Source organism: Alexandromys fortis, unplaced genomic scaffold, assembly GCF_014885135.2.
Source record: "Alexandromys fortis isolate MF-2015 unplaced genomic scaffold, M_Fortis_MF-2015_v1.1 scaffold_267, whole genome shotgun sequence".
NCBI classification, from domain to species: domain Eukaryota; kingdom Metazoa; phylum Chordata; class Mammalia; order Rodentia; family Cricetidae; genus Alexandromys; species Alexandromys fortis.
In genome coordinates, this window is record NW_026068157.1 from 1,361,525 (window position 1) to 1,368,664 (window position 7,140).

Consider the following 7,140-nt stretch of genomic DNA (forward strand, 5'->3'; position numbering starts at 1 on the left):
GCTGTCTCTCCACGGCTGAGCTTCCCATCCATGGCTTAATTCCTATGGTTAAACTTCCCGTTCCGGCTTCCCTTTCCCACCGTAGACGCACACGAACGCGAGGACGTACACGTAGACGCACACGAACGCGAGGACGTACACGTAGACGCACACGAACACGAGGACGTACACGTAGATAGACGAACACGAGGACGTACATGTCTGTGGGCGACTTCTGGCCGTTCTCTAGGACACCGTGTCCTCGCTCAGGCTGTTACGCTGTGCTATTTGTTTCTTATCAGAGTTGGGGAACAGCCTGTCCTCAGGCTTTGGAGGACATTTGGAGAGGAGCACACACGGGTCTCAGTCAAACAGCACAAATAGCACACGACGATTTACCAGTATAATGAGCATGTCACTGCTCTCTGCAGCCCAGGCAAGTACCCCCCATCAGGGACACCACTGCCACTGCCCTCAGTCCCTGATCCCAGTGACAGACCTGCCCTTCGAAGGAGTGAAGACTCCAGGAAAGGGGTTCCTTTCTGACTTCCCAGGCCCCAGGGTGAGAATTCCTTTGGCAGCAAACACAGTTCATGCCTTCTTAAAGCTCCCCAGCCTCTTCGGAGCGCCACCATAATTACGGCTCAAAATAATAATTAGCGCTTTCTCTTTGTACGGCGCTTTGAAGCGGCGAGATCCTGCAGGGCAGGGATGTGGTTTGGTTCATCTCTAGGTCTCTGGCCCCTGGCACTGGAAGGCTCAGATTATATTTATTGGACAAATGGATGATGGATGGGCTGAGCAGGTGAGCTCCCGAGGAGAGGGGGCTGGGAAAGAGCACAGCGAGCAAGTGGCGAATCCATCCTTCTGCATCTCATGGAGTGTCTCTGAAAGCCTGAGTGCCTAGGGCTGAAATTTGAGTGTGGGTTATCTTCTGATAACAGGTTCACTGAGACGCTTGAGAAAGGCCAGATAAATGAGGGGCTGGATGTGGTTACATTGGTAGAATGCCTGACTGGCATGCACACAAACAACCCTGGGTTCAATCCTAACACCATATTCACCGGGTGTGGTCGTGCAGGACTGCAATCCCAGCAGTGAGAGTCAGCTGCAGGTGGGTGGAGCTCTAGGCATTTGAGGGCAGCTTGGTCCACATGCTAAGTTCCAAGTCAGCTGGGGTCCACATAGTGAGACACTGTCAAAAATTAACAAACAAATAAATGAACAAGATTGAGCCTGTAGAGGGGGCTCAGTGGTTAAGAACACTTACTGCTTTGTCAGGGACAAGAATTTAGATCCTAAAATCTACAGCTCACAAATGCTGTAACGCCAGTCCCAAGAGATCTGACACAACCTTGTGGCCTCTCTGGGCATCTACACAAATGCAGACACACAGACACGGACAGACATATGTACACACAAATGCAATGTAAAATACAAAGCATCTTTTAAAATTGGGGTAGGGTGCGACTCAGGGATTAACAGTGTCTGCTGATCTTACAGAGGACCTGAGTTCAGTTCCCAGCACCCACATCAGAAGGCTCACAACCACCTGTAACTCCAGATCCAGGACATCTGATGCACTCTTTTGGCCTCTTTGAATACCTGTATTTATGTGCACATACCCACACAGACATGAGGAGCAACCATTGATGTTGACCTGTGTGCATGCACACACACACACACCATACACACACATACACACACACACACACACACACACACACACACACACACACACCATACACGAAGAGGGTGGGAACTCACTCAAGTCCTCTGGAAGAGAGGAATGCACTCTTACCTGCTGAGCCATCTCTCTAGCCCCAACCATCTCTCTAGCCCCAACCTTGAACTTCTGATCCTTCTGTCTCCATCTCCCTCCTGAGTGCAGTGCTGTGATTACAGGCGTGTACTACCAAGAACCTCCATTGTAACATACAGTGGGTGGGATGACATGTGTGTAATCCTAGCACGGAGGAGGTAGAGACAGGAGGATTAGCAATTCAAGGTCATGTTTAGCTACACAGCAAGTATGAGATCAACCTGGGCTCATGAGACCCTGTTTCAAAAAAAAAAAAACTGAGGCTGAAGAGAGGCTCAGCAGCTAAGAACACTGGCTGCTCTTCCAGTGGACCGTGTTCAGTTATCCCACCCACATGCCGGCTCACAGTCACCTGTGATTCCAGTCCCAAGGCATCCTGATGGAGGAGGGTCATCTGTCTATCTGTTGCTTTCATTGGTTAATTAATAAAGAAACTGCTTGGCCTGATAGAACATAGGTGGGTGGACTAGACAGAACAGAATGCTGGGAAGAAGGGAAGTGAGGCAGATGCTATAGCTCTCCTTTCCAAGATGGATGCAGGTTAAGATCCCTCCTGGTAAGCCATCATCTCATGGTGCTACACTCATTAATAGAAATGAGTTAATCAAGATGTGAGAGTTAGCCAGTAAGAGGCTAGAACTAATGGGCCAGGCAGTGTTTAAAAGAACACAGTTTCCTTATAATTATTTCGGGTAAAGCTAGCTGTGCGGGAGCTGGGCAGAAATGCAGCCCACCGCTTCTCACTACAGAATCCAACACCCTCTTCTGGCCTCTTTGGTCACCAGGCATGCACATGGTAGACATACATACTTGCAGGCAAAAACACATAAAAATAACAAAAACATCTTTAAAAATAAAACAAACCCTTAAACAAGCAAAAAGAAAGACTAACATTTTATTTCTCAGGATAGGGTCCCGAGAACATGAAATGAACTGTCTTGCAGAAATATGAGATGTGTGTCCTTGAACTCAAGATGTAGCTGAGGATGACCTTGAGGTCTCACTGAGCCCCCTCCACAGCACCCCAGAGAGCTGGGATCGCAGGCGTGCCCCACATGTTATGTACGAGGTGCCGGCGATCTACCCCAGGACTCCGTGCACTCTAGGCGAGCATTCTGTCCACTGAATGGTATGACATTCTCAAGTCTCTCAAGTGGCTTCCATCAGGCCAGAGACGCTGGAGTGTCAAGGGCTTCCTGTACCTCTGTCCTGCATCACCCCGAAGGTCTCAATGGTGGCTCTCCCTATCTCAGACCCTCTCCCCACTCCAAGCTCACACTCGGGGGATCTGAGAGTAAAGAGCCTGGTCACCTTCGTGACGGCATGCACCACCTCAACAGCTGCAACATGCAAATCCGAGGTCAGATTGGAGTCACAACAGGGACAGTTTATATTGTGGGACACAGTATTGTCAGGAACACACACCCTCAAGAAGAAAGAGGGATGGGAGCATTTCCCAGAATCATGCAGAACCTGCGGATGAACTCTTTCTAGTCTCCAAGACAAGTCAGTCACCCCCAGAAAGAGAAAGTTGACCAGGTTCTCCAGCTTCTTTCTTTAGACCCCGTTTCCTTAGTCTCAACAGCCTATCATTGCCCCGGCACAGCTCACCTCAAACTGGATGGAAATCTGAAGGCTCGTCATTTCCTTATTGTGGATATTGGATAAAAGGGACAAGTGCTAGCCTAGTGCCCAAGGGTTCATTGAGCTCTGTCAGCAGTCTGGAAATTTTGTTTAGCCAGTTGGAGAGTGGAAATCAGGTTCTCAGGGTTGGTGGCAAATGCCTCTACCCACTGAGTCATCTTGCCAGTCAGCAATACAATCTTTTATTTATTTTACATTTAAATAATTGTTTGTTTGCTTGTTTTGTTTTTCGAGACAGGGTTTCTCTACAAAACAGTCCTGGCTGTCCTGAAACTCATTCTGTAGACCAGGTTGGCTTTGAACTCACAGAGATCCTCCTGCCTCTGCCTCCGAGTGCTGGGATTAAAGGCGTGTGCCACCACCACCACCCGGCTCTGATTAAGTGAAGGAGGTGCACACCATGGTGTGCGCAGGTCAGAGGACAATTTGTGGGAGTCGGCTCTCTCCCTTTACCATGTGGAGATTGGATTTAGGTCATCAGGCTTGGTGGCACCTTTTCTCACTGAGCCATTTTTGGGTCACCAATGCAATGTTTTAGAGAAGAGAAAGTGGAGGTTAGAGACAGTTTTATCTCACCTAGTCCTTCCTATTGTTCATTTTAAGACTGGACAAGAACCTGTACTGTATTCCAGTACTGGGGGTGGAAGGATACCTCTGGGTCAGGGGTCATAGGCAGATTCTGGGGACCACAGAGAAGGCTCAGAAGCTAAGAGCATTTGCTGCTTTTCCAGAGAACCCACATTCTGTTCCCAGCATCATGTCGGGGAGATCACAACCACCCGTTAACTCCAGCTCTAAGGAATTGGTGTCCTCTTCTGGCCTCTGTGGGCACATACATGGTATTCACTCAGAATGCGAGGGGGGCACTCACACATACACATAAATAAAAACAATAAAGTAGGGCTGGAAAGAGAGCTCAGAGGTTAAGAGCACTGTCCGCTCTTCCAAAGGTCCTGATTTTAATTCCCAACAATCACATGGTGGCTCACAACCCACTCATAATGAGATCTGATGCCCTCTTCTAGCCTGCAGGCAGACTTGCAGACAGAACACTGTATACATACGAAATAAATAAATAATTCTGAAAAAAAAGTAAATCTTAAAAAAAAATTACAGGTCTGATTCAGTTAGTCTAAAAAGGAATCTGATATTTCATATTTCCCATAGGCTTTTGGGAGTTGCCAATACTGCAATCTGAGGTCCTCACCTGGAGGAAAGGACCATACTCCCTCAAGCAGAGAGGGAAAGATTAAATAAACATCTCTGCAGTTCTGGATGACAGCTAAAATATGATTGCTAATTTTAGTAATGACAATTTGCAAAGGGTGTGTGTGAGAGAGTGTGTGTGAGAGAGTGTGTGTATGTGTGAGTGTATGTGTTTATATGTGTGTGGTGGGGTGAACCAGGGACCCTTCAGGGATCGTACAACAGCTGCAGCCCCTGTACTGGCAGCTGCTCCCATCACTCTCTGGGAGAGGGCATCCCGGGGAGGATGAGGGCTTGTGAAGGGTTCTCTGGTGGGGGCTGCCACTCAGACATCTGTACCCAGGAATTCCAGTGACTGTGGTGACTCTGGAGGCTGATTCACTGCCTCAGAGGTAACTGCCTACTGCTTAACACAGGAGCTGAGTTTGAGATGCTTGGTGACAGAAACCCAGGCAGGCAGGAGCAGCTAAAGGCCAATATGGGTTTTCCTGGGAGTTTGGAGACATTGCTCAGGATAGAGAAATGAAAGAGGCCAATAGGAATACCAGGAAGCCTTAGGGGCACTCGAGGCTTTTGGCTTGGGAAGGGCTGGGCCTTTCTCTATCTGTTTCTTCTCATCCCACAGGCTGAGAGACAAGGGAGCTCCCAGTTCCAAAGCTTGTCAACCTCAGGACCCACAGTGCCAGAGAATGCCAGGGAAGGCCACTGATTGGCCACTTTGGGTCAGATGACAGTCCCACGCCTCCCAGTTTGCTGTCCTTTCTCTACTAAACTCTGTTCCCTCATGTGTGTAACATCCTGAACTGTCCTGGAACTCATTTTGTAGACCAGGTCTAGCGTCGAACTCACTGAGATCCACCTGCACCTGCCTCTGTCTCCCGAGTATTGGGATTAAAGGCATGCCTCACCATTTCCCGGCCTAAAATGCTTAGTTTTTGATCATGGAACCATCTTTATTGGGACTGGGACATGTCTCCACAAGGTACCCAGTTGCAAACCCAAGTCTCTCTGACTTTACCACTTTCTCTGGTCCATGTAATATCTATCAAAAAGCTAAAGGATGCCAGGCAGACATATTTGTTTGCTAAGTGCCTTGTCCTGCAAGTGACCTACGTCATTTCTGCTCCATCTTACTGGTAAGAACCAAACACAAGGCAACACTCATGCCTAGAGAAGTGTAATCCCTGGGTGTGAAGAGACACCCCAGCAATAATCTGATGTAATTCCATGGAAAAGAAGAGCTGGCTGTAGCAGTCACTGCAACTGTGTGGGAAACTGTGATGGTTAAGATTGATTGCCAAGGGTTGGATGATGGCTCAGTGGTTAAGAGCACTGACTGCTCTTCCAGAGGACCTGGGTTCAATTCCCAGCACCCACATGGCAGCTCACAACTGTCTGTAAACAACTGACTGTAATCCCAGTTCCAGAGGACCGGATACCCATGGCAAAACTGCAATGCACATAAAATATAAATAAATAAATAAATAAATAAATAAATAAATAAATAAATAACAAGGCTGCTTGCTAAACCTGAGAGGTGGCTCAACAGCTAAGAGCACTTGGTCCTCTTGCAGGGAACCTGAGCTTGGATCCCAGCACCCATGTTGGGCATTTTAAAAATACTTGCAACTCCAGCTCCAAGGGCATCTAATACCTCTGGCCTCTGCAGGCACCTGGACTCAGTGCACTTACTGGCATGCACACATACACAGTTAAAAACGAAATGAAAATCTAAAAAAATATTGATGACTGATTTGAGCGGCTGTAGAGTTACCTAGCCCCCAAGCATACTGCGAGGGATTATTTGGGTTAGGTTAAATCACACAGGAAGACCCACTGTAACCATGGGTGGCACTATTCCCCTGGCTGGAATTTCTGGAGAGCTGAGCACCAGTATTCACGCCTGTCCATTTCCGGGAGGTGGTTGCAATGCCTCTTGGACTGAATCTTCAAAATGTGAGTTCACATAAACCTGTTCTCCCTTAAGTTGCTTTGGTTTGATATTGTGCTGCCAAAAGGAGAGAGGTAACTATTAAAGAAATACCCTAGGACTGGGTGGGTGGGTAGTGTTGTCTAACTTTCCTTTGGGTTGAAATCGGGAAGAGTAGGCAAGCTCATAAAACTCATGGCTCATGGAACTCAGAGTGATAAGATTCAATCGCTAGACTGGTTGACTGTGCTTGCTGCCGAGCTTGACAACCTGGGTTAGCCTCCCAGGATCACATGATAGACGAAGAGAACCAACCAACTCCTGAAAGGTGTTCTCTGACCTTAAATGCACACTGTGGCGAGGGCATGAGCACTCGTATGTGTGTGTGCACTGGCACCTGTGTGTGGACACACACGTACAACATTTAAAGATTCCATTCGATCGCTGGCGAGAGATTCTCAATGGAGTTTGCTGGGAGCTATGCAGGGAGCAATAGAGTATGATTCCTGACATCAACTTCAGGTCTCCACACGTCAACATGCGGACTCCCACATGTGTT